At 39.1% G+C, this 22,526-nt stretch overlaps 1 long non-coding RNA gene across 3 annotated transcripts in view; it reads right to left on the minus strand.

The window, feature by feature from the left end:
* LOC121140478 overlaps window positions 1-20,877 on the minus strand; it is a 72,651-nt gene extending 51,774 nt beyond the window's left edge. For 2 of the 3 annotated variants that reach the window (XR_005877328.1, XR_005877327.1), the window contains exons 1-2: window positions 20,581-20,877; window positions 16,834-17,069 (exon numbers count right to left, since the gene is read on the minus strand). This is a non-coding gene — a long non-coding RNA (uncharacterized LOC121140478). Of the gene's footprint in view, window positions 1-13,880; window positions 14,013-16,833; window positions 17,070-20,580 lie in introns of those variants that run through there. The other variant, XR_005877329.1, reaches the window with a different exon arrangement.
* Between the last annotated feature and the right edge of the window lie 1,649 nt (window positions 20,878-22,526).

Genomic DNA, 22,526 nt, shown 5'->3' on the forward strand with positions numbered 1-22,526 from the left:
ATTTAGGAGTGTTTGGGATAAGCTAGATAACTCACTGTCTAAGAGTCTTAACTAAATCAAACCTGCAGCAATTTTCCCCCCAAAGAGACAGCATGCACAAGGTCTGGGACCCGTGGGTGAGGCACAGGCAGGTAGAGAATATTTCAAATGTTGTGGAAGAAAGGAGAGTGAAGGCTCCGAACAGCACTGTGGAACATGCCAGCATTTATAGCTGGGGCTGAGGAGCACTTGAAAAGTTGTGGCCAAGCAGCAGGAAGAAAAAGTAGACAAGGGTGGCTTCCTGGAAACCCAGAGAGATGAGGGTTCAAAGAGTAAATGAGGAAATTCAATGTAGCTGGCAAGCTGGACACGGTGAATGCCATGGTTCTCAACCTAGTGGCTGCAACCCCTTTGGCACACCTATATCTCCAAAAATATTGACATTAGAATTCACAACAGTAGCAAAATTGCAGTTGTGAAGTAGCAGCAAAGATCATTTTGTGGTTGGGGGTCACTGCAAATGAGAAATGGTGAAAGGTCGCAGCATTAGGAAGGTTGAGAACCACTGAGGTAAGGAAAGAAACTCTCTAGTTGGTTTGGCACAGTAGTTCAAAACCATTCTTCTTCTTTTTTTTTAACTTAGTTTTTTCTATTCTTTATTTAAATTAGAAGCAAACTTGTTTTACATGTCAATCCCAGTTTCCTCTTCCGCCCCTCCTCCCCCCATCTGCTCCCCAGGGAGAGTGAGGCCTTCCATGAGGGATCTTCAAAGTCTGTCATATCATTTGGAACAGGGTCTAGACCCTCCCCCATGTGTCCAGGCTGAGAGAGCATTATTTTATGTGGAGTGGGCTCCCTAAGGCCCTTCGTATGCCAGGGATAAATACTGATCCACTACCAGAGACCCCATAGATTGCCGAGGCCTCCTCACTGACACCCACATTTAGGGGGTCTGGATCAGTTCTATGCTGGTTTCTCAGCAATCAGTCTGGGGTCCAAGTCTCCCCCTTGTTCAGGTCAGCTGTTCTGTGGGTTTCACCAGCCTGGTCTTGATGCCTTTGCTCATCTTTCCTCCACTGCCTCATGTGCTTCCCTCATCTCCTCTTCTCCCCTTATCTTTCTCCTAGCTCCCTCTCCTACCCCCCCATACTCCCAATTTGTTCATTCTTGCTGGGTGTTGGGGACAGACAGCAAGTATACTGAGTTATGAAAATAGCAGGATGAGCATTTTGAAGTAGAGAAGGCAAGGAGAGCAGTTTGGTGTGCAGGGCAGGAGAGGAATAGTGGGTTATGGTTGGTTTCTTTTGAGGCTGTTATATAAGAAATGGAAGCCACTAAGTGAGAGCCTTTGAAGAGGGGAATGCATCAGTTCAGCTGGAAGGAGCCAGTCAGAGCTGATGCTGGGGGCCGAATATGACTCCTCCCTATATCAGCTTGTGTGGAAGAAAAACCCTTGTTCAAGCATATCGGGACAAAGGGAGTTATAATGTTTGCATTTTTATGAGATGAATAAATATGACCCCAGCTGTCTTGATTTGTTTAGAGCAATCAATACTAGAGTTATTTGGGAGGGAAGAACTAATACTGAACACCCAAAGAAAGGGGAGCAGCTAGGAAATCATACTGAAAATACAGGGTAAAGTTTGCAATAAGGGAACTGTGAAGCCCATCTGAGAGCCTCAGGAAGTTTAATGTGAAGCCAGCCTTTACATGAGTCTTCAGTATCCACTGCTACAAATGGGCTTGAACTTCCTCAAGGCTGAGGGTTCAGAGCACTCTGGTACAGCTCTCAATCTTTGGCTCTGTCTCTATCTTGGATCCAAATCCTGATCCCTTCACTCCCCAGTTATGAGTTCTTAGCACTTAACTCAGTATCTGCTTCCTACATGGAAAACAGAGACCATTGCAGGGTCTGTCTTGCAAGGCTGATGGAACAATCTAATTATTCACAGGTCTAAAGTGCACACAACAGTATCTGGCTTAACAAATCAGTTCATATGAGCAATGCCACTCATAATTTCGATGAGATAAGGCACATGGCTGTACATCTTCAGAACTTTGTAACTTTGGAAGGTGTATGTATTCTACCCATCAAAAGCAAAAGAGGAAGTTGGAAAATTAGAAAAGAATCATACAACTGAATTTCTTGGATTAAAAATATACTTGCTTTTAGGAATTACTACTTTTAAGAAAACCACCCAGTTTTATAAAATTTTCTAGTTTCTGAAAACTCATCTTTGCTTAGATTTTCTTAAAATGAATCATAATTACACAGATGTCAGTTAAATGATAAATTCAGTCTAGAAAATTTATTTATGAAGTTTCCTTCAAATTTTAGAGTGTAGAAGATATCCATTTCATAATTTCTTTCTTCAAAGAACTTTCTTGGACTAGTAATGTCACCTAAGTGTGTAATGCTTTGCAATCATACCAAGATAAAAAACAATCAAGTGATATTACTGATTATTTGTATAACTTTTCAAATTCTTCCATGTTAGATTCAACTTGACACATAAATATCTAGTGTCTTCATTGTGAAAAATCCCAGGAAAAGTACCAAATGGCCTGTCAGAAAAGAGTAGCAGATTTGCAATTACTTATAGGTTTTGTATTTGATTTTCTTTCTTTTTTAAATCTTTTTTTATTTTAAAAGACTCTTTTCACATTTTACATACCATTCCCAGTTCCCACTCCCTCCTCTCTTCCTGCCCCCTCTCCCCATGCCCCTCCACTTCTCAGACAGAGTAAGGCTTTCTATGGGGAGACAACAAAGTCAGGCCTATCACCTTGAGGCCCTCCTCCCATAGATCTAGGCTGAGCAAAGTATCCCTCCAAGAGAATGGGTTTCAAAAAGGCAATTCAAGCACTAGGGATAAAATCCTGGTCCCACTGCCAGTGAACCCACAGACTGCCCAAGCCACACAACTGTCACCCACATTCAAAGGGCCTAGTTTGGTCCTATGCAGGTTCCCTGTTGTGACTCATAAATCATTGAGCTCCCACTAGATCAGGTCAGCTTTTTCTGTGGGTAGCCCCAACCTGGTCTTGCTCCCTTTGCTCATCTTATTGCTCATCCCTCTCTTCAACTGGACTCTGAGAATTCATCCCAGTGCTTTGCTATGAATCTCTGCATCTGCTTCCATCAGTTGCTGAATGAAGGTTTTATGATGATAATACAGGTAGTCATCAATCTGATTACAGAAGGCCAGTTCAGGCACCCTCTCCTCTGTTGCTTAAAGTCTTATCCTTGTGGATTCTTGGGAATTTCCCTAGTGCCAGGTTTCTTGATAGCCCTATAATGGCTCCCTCAATCAAGATATCTCTTTCCTTGCTCTCCCTGTCTGTCCTTCCTCCATCTTGAGCATCCCATTACCTCATGCTCTCCTCCATCCTCCCCTCCTCTCCTTCCCTCCTTTTCCCTCTGAAATCTAAGACAAATATACTTTACTCACTTCATAAACAAGGACACAAAGATTTTGAGAAAACACAGGTTTACAGAGGGGGTATGTTGGTCAAAGGGTACAGCAGAATCAGTTCTATAGGACATTAAGTTCTGGAGATCCAGTCAGTGTACAGCATAATGGTAACACTTGATATTTCCTAAGACACAATCTTAAATATTTTCACTCCTGGTAAATACAAAAAAACTCTGTGAGGGGATGGGTATTATAATACATTGCTAAAGACTTCACAATACATGCATAAGAAAAACATCACATTTTATGTTTCAAATATATATAGTTTATTTTAAATTATTTATTATTACTAGTGTATAGTGTGTTTATATGGAGTATCTGTAAATGTCAATACATGGATGCGAAGGGGCATGTGTGAAAGTCAGAAAATAATTTTTGTAGATCTTGTAGGTCTTGGGGATTGAACCCAGGTCTCCAGGTTAATTCAGCATGTGGTTTTACCTGCTGAGCCATATCACCGTTATTTACTTGTAGTTTTTTTTATTTGTATGTGTGTAAACCCTTGTGTGGGAACCAGAGGAAGAGCTCAGAGGTCATCCATGATGTTCTGTACACCTATTTTTGAGACAGGCTCTCTCGCCAGCCTGGAGCTCTCCCTGAAGGGGAGGCATCCAGGCCACTGAGTTCCAGAGAGCCACCTGTCTATGCATCCTCAGTGCTGGGATTCCAATGACACCCTGCTGGTTGTGGGAATCAAAAGCAGGTTCATGTGCTTGCAAGACAAACACTTTACTAACTGAGCCATCTCCCCAGCTTCTAATTATACACACCTTTTTTAATCTATCAAATTTATCTTATTCAGCTAAAAAAAAAAGGGTTTGTGGAATAGACCATGACTCTTGACTCACCATTCTTGACTGCTCATAGAACTAATATGAAACATGAGCAATGAGGGGGGAAATAAAACCAGAAAAACAAAGACTGTTTCTTTGCTAGCATTTTGCTCTTAATACCATTACTTTCTTACTTTCTCATTAGGAACACTGAAAGTTGTCTGTTAAAGTATATATATGTAACGCAATTAGAAGAATTCAAATTGTACATATTAATCTTAAAGTACTCCTGAGTGACGTCAAGAGACCCTGTAAGTTATAAAACCATGGCCACATGTATCCAAAAGATGCCCATTCATACAACAAGGATGTCTGTTCCACTATGTTCATAGCAGCATTATTTGTAATAGCCAGAACTTGGAAGCAACCTAGACGCCCCTCAACCAAAGAGTGGATAGAGAAAATGTGGTACATTTACACAATGGAGTACTATTCAGCAGAAAAAAACAATGGAATCCTGAGATTTGCAGGCAAATGGATGACACTAGAAGAAACCATACTGAGTGAGGTAACCCAGTCACAAAAAGAGAAACATGGCATGTACTCTCTCATATATAGATTTTAGACATAGATCTGGGGAGTGCCAGCCTACAATCCCATGGCCAGAGAGTCTGGGAAACAGAACCTTCATTCAGTGGCTGATGGAAGCAGAGGCAGACTCCCACGGCTAAGCACTGAGCTGAACTCAAGAAAGCCAGTAACAGCGAGGGAGGACTGATGAGCAAAGGGGTTAAGACTGGGCTGGTTTAACCCCAGAAACAGCTGACCTGACAAGGGTTAACTGTTGATTCCCAGGCTGATGCCTGGGAATCCAGCATGGGACTGATCAAGACCCCCTTAATGTGGGTGTCAGTGAGGAGGCCTAGGTAATCTATTGAGCCTTGGGCAGTAGATCAGTATTTATCCCGAGTATACACATAGATTTTGGACTCCCATCCAACAATATGAGATGCACTCTCACCCTGAACTCTTGGGGGAGGGTCTAGGCCCTGCCCTGGATGAAATGACAGACTATGGACACACCCATGGAGGGCCTCACCCTCCCTAGGGAAATGAGGGGATATTGGGGGGTTGGGAGGAGGGCACGGGAGGAGGGGAGGGAAACAAAGAGGGACCTGGAACTGACTTGTGAAGCAACCTTGTTTCTAATCTAAATTTAAACTGAAAAAAAAACCCAATAAATAAATAAATATAAAAATAAATAAACCTTCCTGTCTTAAGCTGGGTTTGTTGGGTATTTTGTCGCAATAATGAAAAGAGTAACTAATACATTAACTAAACATAGACCATTAGATATTACATGATTTACTTATGGATAATGAGAGAGGTAATAATAGTATTCATTTGTCTGATCCAACAAAATCAACCTCATGATGGATGGATTTGTTTCAAACAGAAGGAAAGGAAATCATATTCTAAGACTTCATTCAAAAGAGCTAAAGAATTATACTGAATTGCAAGTCCCTCATTATTTCTAACTGATAGTACATTAGAAGGAGTGGCATAACTATAATTTTAATTTGTTTTTACAGTTTACTCTCACAGCTGTAGTTTGCAAAGAAATTTCAGATTGTTCCTGACTTTCCACAGATTTTTCCAAAAGTCTGTCATTTTAAGCATTCTGCATATAACCTCAGCACACATAACTCAGGAAAGAGTTCCTTATTGTCATTTTGCTAACTTTAATTTGGTAAAACAAGTAATTGAAAGAGATTACCCATTACCCCAAAACTAAAGGTTACAAGCTGGTAAGCCTTGAAAACAATTTGGACATTAGACATAGAGCAAAGGATAACCAGCCAATAGTCCACAACTCCAGAGAAGCTAGGAAACAAGGAGGACCCTAAGAGAAGCATACATGGAACCCCCAAGAAGGGGAAATGGACAAGATCTCCTGAGTATATTGGGAACACGGGCGAGGAGGAGGAGAAGAGAAGTAGGAGAAAGAGGGAAAGAGGGGAAGAGAACATGAAGGATCAGGAAGGTAGAGTTGGGGGAAGAACAGAGAAAAAGAGAAAGAGACGCCTTTATAGAGGGAGTCCCTATGGGTTTAACGAAAAACCTGGCACTAGGGAAATCTCCAGGAACCCATAAGGATAACCCCAATTAAGAATCTAAACAATAGTGGAGGGCTACCTTAAATGTCCTTCTCCTGTAATGAGATTGATGACTACCTTAAATGCCATCATACAGCCTTCATCCAGTAGCTGATGGAGGCAGAAGCAGAGATTCACAGCAAAGCAATGAGCCGAACTCCTAGAATCCAGTTGTACAGAAGGAGGAGTGATGAACAAAGGGGTCAAGACCATGTTGGGGAAACTCACAGAAACAACTGACCTGAGCTCATGGACTCCAGACTGACAGCTAGGGAGCCTGCATAAGACAGAACCAGGCCCCCTAACTGTGGGTGTCAGTTAGGGAGTTCAGGCAGTCAATGGGGCCACTGGCAGTGGGACCAATATTTATCCCTAGTACAAGAACGGGCTTTGGGAGCCCATTCCCTGTGGAGAGATACTCTCTTAGCCTAGATACACGGGTTAGGACCTAGATCGGTGTGACAGACTTTGATAATCCCTCATGGGAGACTTCACTCTCCCTGAGGAGTGGATGGGGTTCGGGGTAGGATAGAGGATGGTAAGGGGTTATGGGAGGTTGAGAGGGTGAGGGAACTGGGATTGGTATGTAAATTAAGATTGTTTTAATTTAAACAAAATTTGTTTTGTAAAAAAGATAACAATTCATAAATAGTGGGATTTCTTAGATCTTTAGATAAGTGTACTGTTTCAATAAATATACTTAGTAATATAAAACAAGAATATTAAAAGGAAGTTGGCCAAACCCTGCTTCTCCATGACCTGGAAAGTTCAAACCAGAACCAGTTACTAATATGTGAGTTGCATGTGGCTGTAGTTTAAACCCAGATGAAGGATTCAGGTAAAATATTCTGTTCCTCTTGAGATTTGCATAACATAAAAGTGAACTAAAAAAACTATAATTTAGAAAATAGCTACTGTCAAAATAATCCAGGGGGACAGTACTTAACACATAGCAATGGGAAGCTGCTACACTGCTATGCTACTGTGGTTCATGGATACCTGATTCCTGACACCTGCTTCAAAGATAATAGCATTTTAAATTACAGTCAAATCATAAATGCTTTATTAATATTTATTGAATGAGTCAAAGATGTAGTTGTATTCTCTAATAAGTTTTTATAGGGTGATTATAAAATCCACTAGCAACACGTCTTTAATAGGTGGTTGCATAATAAGCTCATTCATAGATGTTGCTATAACACAGCTGTTGTAATTAAAACAATGTATGCACCTTCTTGATCCATTAATTTAAATTGTTAGTTCATCAAGCAGGTCAAAGTGACTCATATCACTTTAAAACTCATTATTTGGATGAACTTCTGGCTACAGTTTCTTCACTGTCAGTGACACCTGTAGCCTTTACCTCCTGGAAATAGAATAAGAGAAAACTTGATATTCTAGTTAACTATAAAACTTAGTTAACTAGTTGCTAAGTTAATCAGTTAAGCACATTGACTTTTAGTTAAGAAGAAATGTAGCCACCTCCCCCTCCCCAAAATCATGACTTTGATCTTACATGGTTTTCATAAGGTCCAAAGAATGCCTCAAATGTACCCACCCATTTTATGATCTCACAGCATTATATAAATTGAAGATATAAAATCTTCCATAATATCTCCTAACCAACCTAAAATTGGGACAGAAATAATAAAATAACCAAATTCATGTCCCTTGTTTAGTCAATGCCATCTGTTTTGGGAACATAGCACACAATAAATAAAATCTGTAGTAAGAAAAACTTTATATTGTGACAATTTTATCTTTGATCTGAGATAACTGTTTCCTCAATTGCTCATTAATTGTATCACCAAAGGCTTTCAGATATTGTTATTAATGTTGTTAGCATAGTGTCCCTATATTAAGAACATGGACAAAATGGAGAAAATATGATTTAATAATTTGTATCAATTAAATTGCAAATGTATAATCTCAGGCTGCCATACCAAATACTGTCGAGTAGGTGAAAAGACAGAAGTGGATTTTTCATGGTTCTTGAAATGAAGACATCTCCAATCAAGTCATAGACAAAGTCAGCATCTAGTGAGAGATTTCCTGCTGGAGACAACCACCTTATTGGCGTGTTCTCGCATGGTGTAGTTTTCCTTTTTATGAAAAAGCATTCTATTCCTATTAAATTAGGGTTTTGTCTGTATACCACCATGAGATCTCAATTACTTAACAAAGGGTCTATTTCAAATGTGCTCATTTTGAGAATTAGAATTTTAACGTAAATATATTTGGGCTTCAGAAAAGGCACAATTATGTCCATGGAAGTACAGGTAGAAAAGAGATGAAAATTAGACACAGCAATATTTTCTTGTTCTTAATGTTTTGACATGAATACTTTTAGGTCTAGAGACTTGAAAATTATTATTCTGAGAATAAACTTGTCTTGTTCAAATTCTATAGCAGTAACTCCCAACTTGGGATAACTGAGTTTACATCTATTTCTATATAGAGGTAGGTACTAGGAAAAGTTTGGTAGCATAGACAGCCATGGAGCTTTAATTCTAGAGTGGAGAGATACAATATGTGACAATGAAACATACAATACTTAGGAAAACATCTAGTAGTTGTGGCTATTATAAAGAAAACATAAAGCTGCAATTAATTCAGTACCATGAATTCGCGTAGATATGGGACTCAGCAAGCCTCTCTGAAGAGGCTCCACATGATGACAGAGACAAGATTGCCATGTGAAGTATATCCGATGATAGACACAAATAAGCAAGATAATGAAATATGGTGGAAAGTTATATTTATTCTTATAGGAAGGTGACTTTTCACAAATAAGAGAACCCACAGATTCTTGAATGTGGAAACAGCAACTGAGAAATTTCCCATAGTTTTTGTGAACAATAACTCTAAAAATAAACAATCTGGATTTTCATTGTTTTTTTTTTCCTGCCAATCATGGCCACTTTTTAACTGAGCTGAGGGGAGAATTAGTGAATTTGTTCAAAGCATCTGGATCAGCATATTTGTAATCTATGTGCTCACACAGTTGTCTACAATATGAAGATTTTGTGACTGTTGGATGAGAGTGTAGTACATGACTCATTTTAACAGAGACCATCAATATATAATTCCCCTTTTGGAATAAAAAATATAACCAAGTTCTTGATTCAGTCTTAGGGCATCCCCATGTGAGAAGTCCTCATTCATATTTGAACATTTTCCTGAGAATATTTTAAAATGTCTAGTGGATACATTAAATTTTAGGAGGATGGGAGAGCAAGAGGCTTGAAAATCCTGAAAATAAAATATGGAGCCAATGCATAGCTAAAATAAACAAGGTTAGCATGCCCTGTTGGTGAGCACTCAGAGGACCACAAATCTAGTAAATCTCTGAAGCTGACAGACTAGGAACTACCTGGCATTAATATGTATGTAGATCCCCTTTCTGTTCTATAACACACTCAGACAATGCTCACTTTGTAATTACCATGTTTTATAAACAAGCTTTCCTTTTCTGCTTCCCAACTTGTAAAGAGTTTCTGTTTCCTACAAAAATGAACCAAAAACTGCTTAACCTTGCTTGGCAATCTTGCTTCACAAAAATTCCCAGGTCCATTTGGCCACTGATTCATTCAACTTCCCACTCGGTTCTTGATACGACTCTCCCTTTACAGTACTTTACCATCATACCCATGCTCGCTAGTTTTTTGTCAACGTGACCCAACCTCAGTTGAGAAAATGCCCCAACCTGATTGGCCTCTAGGCAAGCCTGTAGTGCATTTTTCTGATTGTTGATGGATTCAGCTCACTGTGAGTAGTTTCATTCCTGGGCATTTTATAAGAAAGCAGGCTGAACAAGCCATGGGGAGCAAAGCTGGTAAGGGGTGCTTCTCAGGGCTTCTGCTTCAGTTCCTGCCTCCAGGTCCCTGTTCTGGTTTTCTAAATGATGGAAGTGGTAGATGAAACAGACTGTTTCTTCCCCAAGTGACTTATGACAGCAATTGAAACCCTAACTAACATAACACCTTCCTTCCTGCAGCCCCATGCCTGTAAGGTTCTTTTTCTGTTTCTCTCTCTAAACATCAAGGCTTTTCTCTGACTTCTGAAATGGTTTTTGTCTTTCAAGTGTTTCCTGTTTGCTATGACGTTGCTAATTCCTAGTAAGAAGAAACCTCTATCACCTTTATCAAGGTATAAACTTGGTTCACACTAGACTTATTTCTGTGCATGGCTTTCTGCTCCAATAGAGTATGCATCCATTTATATGATCTTAGGTTCTGGGACTATACCTTGCATGAACTGGGTAGTATTTGTTGATTGGAGCTAGCTTTTAGAATATTGTTTTATTTTGGTATTCTTCTGCTTTAGAGAGCAATGCTCACTGCAGAGAAGAGAATCAATGGCACCAGGGAAAGAAGGAAAAAGCTGAGATGAAGGTTCAAATATTTGGTAAACTATCAGTTTAGGATAATCTCGTGCTGGAGAAGTGAGATAGAGCAGGTGGAGCATAGACTTCTTGAAAATAAGCTCTTGGGTGACTTTGTGCCTCTCAAGCATCAGCTCCAGAGGTTTTGTCATCATTTTCTGTTCCTGGAAAGGAGAGGTGGCATCTGTAATGAAAGTCAAACACATTCCTGCATGGTTCCCAGGAGGTTAGAGTGGGAAGTACAGCTCAATGCAAATGATGAGGAGGCAGGGTCTGTATCTACAGTTCCAGGTACTCTCTGCACACTCCATAGCTGTGACCTCAAACCTCAAACACACAATTGCAAATCACCAGGAACATGCAACTGTGCTGTCTGTCAGAGGCTCTTGTATTGATTAAAATGTGTCTCCTTTTCCACATAGATATACACTTGTATTATCCCAACCTATCGTTTCAAATGGCAAGGCTCCTTTAACTGAGATCTGAGCTAGGGGAAATTGGTCTCAGGGGTAATGTGACACTAGCCCTCCCAAGACAAGGTTTTTTTCCCCTTATTATGATAACACACTTGGTCCCATATATGAAAAGAGATGTGAATTTGATTGTCTTAGATCACTTGCGTCTGAAGTCAATAGTGAGATAGCATCACTTAGACTCCAGGTATAACTGAGATTCTGCCACGAAAATCCAAATAGATATCATCTGTTTCCATACTTTACTATGCAGTGTAGGGATGAATGGACAAAACATTTCATTTGCAAAGAAAATATCTGGCAGGGTTATTGGTCAATTCTTCCACAGGATAGATGGGATAACTGTTTATCAGCTGGTTGTCTTAAATGGTTATGATGGTTGCAGGAGATGTAATAAATATATTAGAAAGAAGTCTGGAAGAAAAGAAGTGTCCCCAGACTTCAATCTATCTTCAGATCAGTCTGAAACATCCTAATGACTTCCACATTCCCACAGGTGGCTGAGATTTGATGGATCTCCAAGATCAATTTTACTGATAAAAAGAAGTTAATGTGCTAAGTTCAAAGCTAAAGAATATCTGTAACTCTGTTTTGCTAATTAATGTCTACATTAGGGTGCCTTGGTTAGAAAGCAATTAACTTTAAATGATGAGGCAGCTTTGATTCATGGATTCGTGATCTAAAGGTGATTGAGTATGAAGTTATTGATGAATTAATTCTATTTTTGCAAAGATGCAAGATGTAAGCAAAAGCCCTATGAGTCTGTTGTTCTAGCGGACTCCAAGTGTTCATTCAATTCTCTACATTTCTTTGTGACAAAATGTGCAATTTAACTAATGCAGTCTGATCATTCTCCATAATTGTATTCATTGGAAGAAGTACCAAGTGTGTTTATCATTATCTTGAGCATCTATCTCTCTGTATGTAAATACTTAGGACAAACCTTTTGGAGGGGAAATTTAAACTAACAGCCACTGGTTCCATCAGCTTATGGCTTAATCACGAATAGAATAGCCATTTAAATTAGCCTCCTGTGGATGATCAGACAATGTAGCTGATGAACCAGTGTGAGGCACCTGTGTAAAACGGGCAGTAAAAGCCACAGAATGGCTCATTCCCAATTAATAAATGAACTAACAAACCAATGACATGTCGTTGGTGCTCTGAATGACTGATCTTGCCTGGCTGCCCAGGGTTTAGTTTTCATTTGAAGCAGACAGTCCAGTTCCTTGTTGTACAAGTGATTGGACAAGGAGTGGTGATTAGATTTCATTCCCTCACACACACATTCCAAGTCTTTGCTCATGGAAAAGAATCATTTAAAGGCACTCACTCTTTACTTGAGACAGTGCTTTCAAAGCAAATTCTATCACCTTTTAGTATGTGGGGAAGTCCATTTAATGGATCATGATAAGCAGCTGATATGGAATACTCTGGGTAGCATGAATCATATTGGAAAGTTGATTTATTTATGTATTGAATTAAAATGAACATTAAGGTATTTCTTTCTGACTAGGCAAGTTTCCATGCTGCTGGATTATATTAAGAGATAATTCAGCACAGTTCAAATTCTATTTCTTATCTTGAATTTCATAGAGACCTGCAATATGTCACCAACTAATCATTCTCTTCTACTTGGGTTACTTTGTCAGTTGCTGCAACCATGGATCTGACCAAAGGAAATTAAGAAAGCAAGGGTTTATTTTTGCTTTTGTATAGAGTTCATCTTGGTCTGGATGACTTGTCAGCCGAAGTGTAAGGCTTACATTTCATCCATTTTCAACAGAGTGGTGAATGAGTGATACTAGTTCCCTTTTTCTTCTTTCTATATAATCTGGGACTCCTGTACTGTCTATACTTAGACTGAGTCTTCCTCATCTTCATTTAACCTAGTCTAGCTAATCTCTAACCATCACGAATAGAGACTTGTCTCCTGGGTGATTCTAAACATGCCAAGTCAACAATCAATATTAACCATCACATCCTCAAACAGTCTGATCCTGGCCACATAACCAATGACTCTTGCCACTGGTACTGAGTGCTCAATGCAATTTTGAACTATAAAATGCATGCTGCAGTTTTCATTTTAACAAAACAGGGATGCAGGTATGGCTTAGTTGATAGAGCGTTTGCTTAGCATGTAGAGGCACTGGGTTTGATCCTCAGCATGTTATAAATTGAGTAGGGTGGTGGTGCATATCTGCAATCCCAGAACATTGGAGGTGAAGGAAGGAGGACCAGAAGTTTAAAGTCATCCTAAGGTATAATTTGCTCAAGGGTGGCTTATAGAAATATCCCGGTTATACACATGCCATGTATCTCTCCTTGGTCTGTCAAGTTAATGGCCTCTTTTCTCTAATTGTTCTTTTGCATATATATATTCCTAAATATATAAATAAAACCTGCTTATATCTTATGGTGTTACTTGTACAGACATGTTTCAGGACTGATCTCACAGAAAGGTGAACTGTGCCTGAGGCATGACACCCAAAGTTGTTCTTTGACATCCAATTCTATGTCTGTGTTTGTGTGCGAGTGTATGTGTCAGGATGGGGGTGAATGTATATTTGTGTGTATAGGCCAGAGGCTTACATCAGATTTCTCCTCAATCATTCTTTCTTACTTTTTGAGATTAGGTCTCTCATTAGACCTAGAATTCACAGTTTTCTCTAGCCCAGTTGGCACATGAACTTTGGGAATCCTCCTGTCTCCACTCTTGTCTCAACGCTGGTTTTGCAGGTGTGTGCTCGTTTCTGCTTTTTCCATGAATGCTGTGGATCCAAATTAAGGCCCTCATTTTAGTGTGGCAAGCACTTAATCATCTAAGACATGTCCTCTGTCCCAAATGCAACTTTTGAAATTATATAAAAAAGCATCCAAATTAGAATGTGTAAGTATTTGCCCTATACATTTTACCTCTAGGAAAAATAAATAGTCATATAAAAATAATTTAAAAACCCAAGTTCTTCCTGAGTAGCAGACACTACTAAGATTAACAGCACATCCGTTAAAACATTTCTCTAAGACAGTTTTTCTTAAAATATATAACAATTAAAATTGTTCTAGGGTTAAGTATGATAAAATTAATCAAATATATGCCATTATAGACTATGTCAAAAAAAAGCAGGAAACCAACAGCAGCATTATTTTGCACATCTTTGTGAAGATGTTTTAAAAACATACACTCCCTCAACATCATGTGCACTGATGTAGCCAAACTCAAGGAAGAGATTCTGGAAGATTCTTCTACTTGAATTCTGTTCCCTTTTCTAGACTTGATTCTAAAATGTCCGTTTACTGAAGGCAATCTAAGTTATAACTGTAATTTCTTTTTTTTAAATAGCTTGTTTTACATGTCAATCCCAGTTCCCTCTCCCTCCCCTCCTCCCGCACCCCACCATCCCCCCATCCTCCCACCCTATTGCCAATTCCTTGCGCATAAATTTCTACAGTTGCCCATGGTGTTAGAAATTAGTATTCTTATCCAGAAGTTTCTGAAATAAGAAATACCTCATATATTACAAATGAAAGGCTTACCCCATGAGCCATGGATCATTTTTACTTTATGTCAAAGTTAAGTTCAGAGCAGTGTTTACCAGCTTTGGACTGGATATTTCCTGTTATTGTACTGTATTCTCCTTGTTGCTCAAGTATTTTAATAGAGGTGATATTTATATCCAGCACTTTATTGATTGATGATGAAGAGGAGAGAAGATAAAGTTGATTGCATATATCATGTCAGTTTGGAAATACATGCTTCCTGGGTATGAAGCAGTTCAGTAGCAAAATCCCTGTACTGTCATTTGAAACCACATAGAAAACAAACACCATCCTCAAAGCAGTGATGGGAATAAAATGTGCCTGCCCTCCACCCAACATTCACATCTGAATTGTTGTTTCTTGAATATAGACAACTTTTTACTGTCTTCAATACTCTGTTTGCGGTCTGAGAAAATTCTTAGCAGAGTATGTTTACAACAAATATGTATTGATTTGTAAACATTGGAGGCAATAGAACACATGAAAGAGATGTATGCATGTATATATGACTGAAAGAAATTTACCATCTATCCTTGGCCAACTACAACTCCATAAAGACAGAAAATCACTACCAGGCAAATATCCTTTAATTTTAGAAAGGGTTGTGTAGTCATTCAGGCATGTATGTGTCAATCAATAGTCCACTATTGCACATAAAGAAGGAGAAAGGCCCCTAGACTTTTACAGTGCTTTTCTACACAAAGGGCACTTGAGAAGGAATTACAAAGAAACTTTTCCTGGATTCCAAAGAAACTTCAGGCAGAGAAGTATGTCTGGTTCACCCACATTTGAGAATTAAATTCTAAGACTAACTAAAATATTCCCAAATATTTTCAAATGGCAGAAAAAGACCCTAAGAATTCAGGAGAAAGGAAAGTTATAACTGAAGCATTGGCAGTGCTTATGAGTGTTACCCCCAAATTAAGAATAGATCATGATGGGAATCTAAGACAGGATTCCATGATGTGGAACAAAAAGAGACTTTAAAAGACATAGGTGGGAAAGGTTGTATAACACATTATTATAAAGGCAGAATGGATGGAAGGGTCCATTGGGGCCAAACAAACTAGGAGGAGATGAGGAATCAATCCAAACTAAATTTACATTAGAAATTACATAGGAATACTTGTGATTTTGTATGGTAATTAAGTAAAAATATAAGAATGATGTTCATTCTAAGAGTTAAAGAATTTGGAAAGCAAATTATGGTGGGTTTAATGAAAATGGTTCTCATGGGCTCCTGTGTTTGCACGCTTGGCTCCCAGTTAGTAGAACTGTTTGGGAAGCATTAGAAGGTGTGGCTTACTGGAGAAGTGTGTCACTGGGTATTGGTTTTGAGGTTTCAAAAGCGCATTTCAAGTCTCTTGTTCTGCTTGCTGAATATAGACCAGTATGTAAAGCTCTTATCTTATGCTCCAGTGCTATGCCATGCCTGCCTGCCTCCTTGCTTTCTGCCATGATGATCATGGACTATCCTCTAAGTAAGCCCCCAATAAATGTTTTCTTTTTTTAGAGATTCTTTGGTTATGGCATCTCTTCACAGCAATACAACACTAAGACAGGTACATGTGTCCGACTGCTAGACCCTGGCTAGTTATAATGTGCATTTACATCAAACTGAATGTATACTTCATCACTGTAAATGTCTTAAATGTTTAATTTTAAATTTTATAGGCATTTTAGTATATATTAATCAGCAACTAGTTAAAGTAGTAATATTTAGAGACAAGAACAGCCCCTGTATTGGCACCAGCAGAGGACCTCGGTTCAGTTCCTAACATACATGGTGACTCAACAATACTTAACTGTAATTACAGTGGAGCTGACACCCTATTCTGATATTCACAAATACCAGACACGCATGTAGCTGTCACTCATAGACACAAAAACTAGTGATGACATTACTATGTAGCAGTACACATTTCATTTTAGAGAAGTTACAGTGAGTGCTCAGGTTGACACAACATTATGCTAAGAGATACCATCTTCACAATCTGTCATTGACATCAATTGTGTACCCCCAACTGAACCACTTTAAAGTCTGTTCTGTACCTTTAAAGCAAGAGTGTTGTCTTGACTGACATCAAAGCAGTAATTTCATATCTTTCTTATTCATCTTCCTTTAACATTAATAATCTCATTCATTTGTCCTCCCTCATCTTTTCACATCAACAACATTGTTATCTTCTTCACCATTCTGTCTTTCTTCTCCACCAAGTATGGTGCCATTTAAATTGAGAGTTTTCAGTTGCTTTTTTTCATGCTATAAGGATGAACTTGCTTTAGGTCTAAGAATAGAGAAGGATATTAACATTAAAAGATCATTGTGTCCTCTTACATTATAAACTATTTGATAGAGGTGGTTACTATGAGGTTTCAGTCAAATGCAGAATCCTAATAAGAACATTTACATGCTATTTGTGTTTTAATGACATATAGAGTTGATATGTTAAAAAGAGCTTTTATTAGTGTGATAACTAGAAATTGTTTGTGAGAAAATCTTGCTCTTTTGAAAAGTTCCGTTGGCTAGGTAGTATATTACAGCTTACATGGAGCTGTACCAACGAAGCTATTTAGGAAAAACAAAACACTCCAGTGGAAGGACACACATCCAGGAATACAGGAGTGGTAAAAATTGAACTTGATAGTTAAAAAAAAGAAATAACACAAAGTTGGGTAGCTATAAAAGGGGGGATCTTAGGGGAGTTGGGGAGTGAATATGCTCAAAATGCATTGTTTTAAATTATCAAAGAAGTAGCACGAACCACAAAATAAAATGTAAATAACAAAAACGGGGACTCCAGATACATCTCAGAGATAGAGCATATACTTAGCATGGGTAAAGTGCTGGATCCCATGCATAAGAAAAAGAATATAAAGTATAAAAGGATTGACCATCATGGCACAGTAACCCTAAGGATGTAATCAGTGGCGGTGCACATCCTTTGGCAGTAACCAATCCCTCTCTAATTGAACTTAACACTTGCCTGAATGAAGCAAAATTATACCTGGTACTGGAAACCTAGCTAAGTGTTCAGAGTTATTGAACTCATGGATCTTGGGGAATAAAACTACTACTGCTACCTTACTAAGCCACTATAATCCTACACACTGAATATCTTTATACCACAGGAAAGTGAAGTCCTCACCTCATCAAGGAAACTTTTCTTTGCAATAGATGGAGACTGTTACAGAAAACCATAACCAATCAAAATGAAGAGTTGTGAAGCCAAGGCCCAATGGATACATCTGCATAACAACTCTTGCACCAATGCTCTGGGTACATTAAGGAAGAAGGGGCAGACAGATTGTAAGAGCGAGAGGATCAGGGAATTTGCTATGTGATTTGTCTCCTATAAATTTCTGAAATTACATTATACAGATTCAGCAGGTTGTATTTACATATTTAGGAATATATATCATATATTATATATACATACATATGTGTGTAACAACACACACACACACATCATTAACTAGTGGAAAAAGAGGCCATGGATTTGAATGAGAGTAAAGAGGGTATTTGGGCTGTTTTGGAAAAAGAAAATAGAGGGAAAAAATAATGTCATTGCATTAAAATCACAAAAAACCCTTAAAATTTATGTCTATGCAAAAGTAAATGGAATATAAATAGTTGTAGCTGCTTGGGGAAAACATAAGAAATCAGGGATATTCTTTTCTATATGGACATGAAAACTTTAATTTTACTGTATTTTAGTCCATTTATATAGTAGATTGATTTATAAGAATGACAAGCAAAACCATCATCTACCTGGGTGAACAAAATTAGTGAAGGGTGAATTTGAAGAACAGGTGAAAGCAATATAAAGTCAATGGCTTTCTACTTCTTGTGTTTGGAACAATTTTCTTCTTCAATGCTTAATATATAGTGATGATTTGATGAAAGTAAACTTCTCAAGTATTTAGCTTCATTTCACTCAGTTTACTAATTTTATGTTAGCTTGAATTCCTTTATTATCAGGTTTTGTGGCAATGCAGAATCAGGATCAAACCTGGTTTTTCCTACCCCCATCTCATTTGAACTCATAATCTCTCTTCACATCTGTGGGGTGTCTAGATGATCATATAGACACTCATTTTAATAAAGCAGGTCAATTAAAGTATTTATTAGCAAAGACCCCATGGGAGAAGCCATGTTGTGGAAAGACTTGGCTGAGAGGGGTAAAGAAATTAACCCAAACTCATTAGCCCTAAAAAACTAACACAATATTCTACAAACCATCAGAAACCAGCATGAGCAGAAACTCAGTAGGCAATGCCACATGTTGGGTCCATTTTCTAAATGCTCAGTGAATTTTCATTAGAATTTTGTTACACATACACTTTGGTTGTAGATGTTACCAACATGTCAAACCAATATATTTTCAAGACCAAAACAAGAGTAGCAATATGAAGCCAGTACTAAATTTGATTCATATAGTTTGGGAATTTATTCTGTTTGGGGGAAAATTAAATAGACAATATCAGGGAGAAAGACTGACCTCCCACATACTGAAATCATACCAGAAGACCTAGTAGACCTTGGTAGTCTAAACTAAGAATCCTAATTTCATCAACAATTGTTTGAGAACATTGGACAGTTAGCCTATGAGTATTACTGTTTCTATTTAGAAAATGATTTTTAAGGCTTCTTTCCCCATTCATGATTTTAGTATACAAGTCAGATGAATTAAATATTACATTAAGCACTCACAGTAAAATATCCATCTTAAAACTTCACAAAATTATTTACTAATGCTAGAAATGACTATAATGATAAGTCTGAACAGAATTTTCTCTTGCCATGAACCCACATGTATGATATAGGTAAAGCAGATTTGAGTCTGGTCCTACAAGAGAGGTAACAGAATAATATTAATATTCATAAAAATAGAACCTAACACCTTTACAAGAAGATATTATAATTAACAATGTATCAGAAAACTGTGGAAGCAATAAGAGCTAGAGACCAAGTTGTCAGAGGGTGGGGATTTGAAAGAAGTAGATAGCTAACATTTCCCTGTAGTACATGCTGATTGCAACTACAGGCTGAAGGTTGAAAACCATAGCTTGGCATAGCCATGTCATCGCTGCAGGTGGAAGAGAAACAAAGTGCATTCTAAGCAGTTCCAGGCCTCATATATGGGTCTCTTCTTCTATGACACTGTTTCTCTATATGTTTGTTTTCCCATCAGTACCATACAGTTTTATTACTATGTCTCTGTAGTATAATTTGAGATCCGGAGTTGTGATACTTCCACCATTGCATTTCACTTAGGATTGTTTGACTATTTTCAGCAAGAGAAAACAGGGGGACAAGGATGTGGAATGAAGATGGGGGACAAATAAGAACAAAGCATATATGACAATGCCATAATGAAAACTGTTCCTTTGTGTAGCCTGTTAGTCAGAAAGATTAACCATTGTGGAGCTTGACAGTTATTGTCAGTGGTGCTGATCTTGCCCAGCCAATGAAGAGCTACCATGTGATCCTGCCTGTGATCCTAACACAGGAACTGTCAGAGGTCCTGATCATGCTGAGCCACTGAGTGGTGACTATGCAATGTCAACGGATCAGAATGCCTGGGTGCTGGGAGGGTATATAAGTTTCTACCCATTGCTAAATGAATGAGTGTATTTTTCCTTTCACCTGACTCCTGAGGTCTGTATTGTTGACTTTGTGCCTTCTCACCCCTTCTCCTGAGGGAGCCATTAGGACCCAGCAACAACTTTGTATATTAACTTTAAAAAATCAACTTAAGAGAACAGGGCTGTACAGCCAGGAGCCCAGACACTTACCTCCTCCAGGTACAGGTGGGGCCACGGTTCTGGTGGTTGCTGATGCAGGGGTGTGTGGTTGGGACTGTGGGGAGGCTGATGTGAGGTCTTTGGAGCTTTGGTGGATGGTGGTGGGCCTTGGGATGTGCCACCAGGAACTACAGTCCAGAGTACAAAGCCATCTAGCTAGAAGCCCAGACACTCATCCCCTCCAGGTGCAGGTGGGACCAAGGCTCCAGCGGTGGCTGATTCAGTGGGGTATGGTTGGGAGTGTGGGGAGGCTGCTGCCTGAATTGGCCTTCCCCTTAATAAGATTGGTGATCACCCTAACTGTCATCATAGAACCTTCATGCAGGGACTGATGGAAGAAAAGATCCACAGCTAAGCACTGGGCCAAGTTCCCAGAGTCCAGTCAAAGAGAGGGAGGAACAATAATATGAGCAAAGGGATCAAGAACATGATGGGGAGACCCACAAAACAGCTGACCTGACCAAGTGGGAGCTCACTGACTCTGAACTGACAGCTGGGGAGCTGGGGAATCTGCATAGGATAAACCAGGCCATCTGAATGTGGGTGACAGCTGTGTGCCTTGGCAGTTTATGAGGCCAGTGGCAGTGGGACAAGGATTTATCATGAGTAAAGACCAACTTTTGGGAGCCCATTCAATATGGTGGGATACCTTGCTCAGTCTAGTTATGGGGGGGCTTGGTCCTGCCTTAATGTGATGTGACAGACTTTGTTGATTCCCTATGGAAGGCCTCACCCTCTCTGAGGAGTGTATGGGGAATGGGTTGGAGGAAGGTGGGAGAAGTGAGAGGAGGGGAGGGAGGAGGAGTTGGGGTTGTTATGTAATGTAAAAAAGATTGAAAACAATAAAATGTAGTAGCAAATATTCTTATGCAAAAGAATCTTAAAAGACTTATAGGGTGTAAATAAAAGACTTTCCTCTACACAAGACATCTGTTGAGTTGTTAGAATTATGAGAATCAAATGAACAAGACTAAAATCTTTGGGAAGGGTGAAATATCCTACAGTTTCATGGAGTATAGGCCTTATGCCCCTAAAGGAGGATGATACTCAACATAAAAACAAAGCAAAAGAAACAGCCCTTAAAGACTGATGGACTGATATGATCCTAAGGATCAGAGATACATTGCCCTGAAAAACACAGGACATCTACCCATGCATGGGGGGAGCCTGAAAATTTGACAGAGACTCCTGCTAAGGTATTAAGAAAAAAATGGTTACTTTTGTATTGGGGGATAAAATGATAAATGCGGAGGGCTGAAAGCGTGAAGTGCCAAATAAGTCTCCATTTAAGACAAAATTTTGGAGGTTCATAGAGTATGATGTTGAAGATCTAAGTTTACGATCTACAATTGACAAAGTAATTCCTACTCTTTTTCAGGACTTAGTAGACAGAGTTCAGTCTCTCCCCTGAAATCTGTGGTGGCAGTGCCAACGGAATTGGGAGAACCCAGGCAAAGAACGAGTCTTTACAGATTTCTCACCCAGCCTTAACACCACTCAATGCCTAACTGTGTTGAGGTGCTAAACCTCTAGTCTGTCTCACCGTACCACTTTTCTTTCTTTTTAAAAATATATTTCTTTTATTTTAGAAGCACTCCTACTTGCATATCAGTTGCCCTCACATCCTCCAATGCTCCCCACCGACCCACAAGAGATAGTGAGGCCCTCCATGTGGGAATCATCAAAGTCTATCACATCATTTGGGGGAGAGCCCAGGGCCTCCTTGCCATATCTGGGTTGCAATAGTTTCCCTCCATAGGGAATGGGCTCCCAAAGTCCATTTGTGCTCTAGGGATAAACAATGGCTCCACTGTTAGATGTGCCACAGCCTGCCCTGTCCTCTTAGCTGGTGCCCACATTCAGAGGGCTTGGCTCAGTCCAATGCTGGTTCCCCATGCTCTCACTAGGTCAGAACAACTGTTTCTGTGGGTTTCTCC

Source organism: Mesocricetus auratus, unplaced genomic scaffold (assembly GCF_017639785.1).
Source record: "Mesocricetus auratus isolate SY011 unplaced genomic scaffold, BCM_Maur_2.0 Super-Scaffold_100004, whole genome shotgun sequence".
NCBI lineage: Eukaryota > Metazoa > Chordata > Mammalia > Rodentia > Cricetidae > Mesocricetus > Mesocricetus auratus.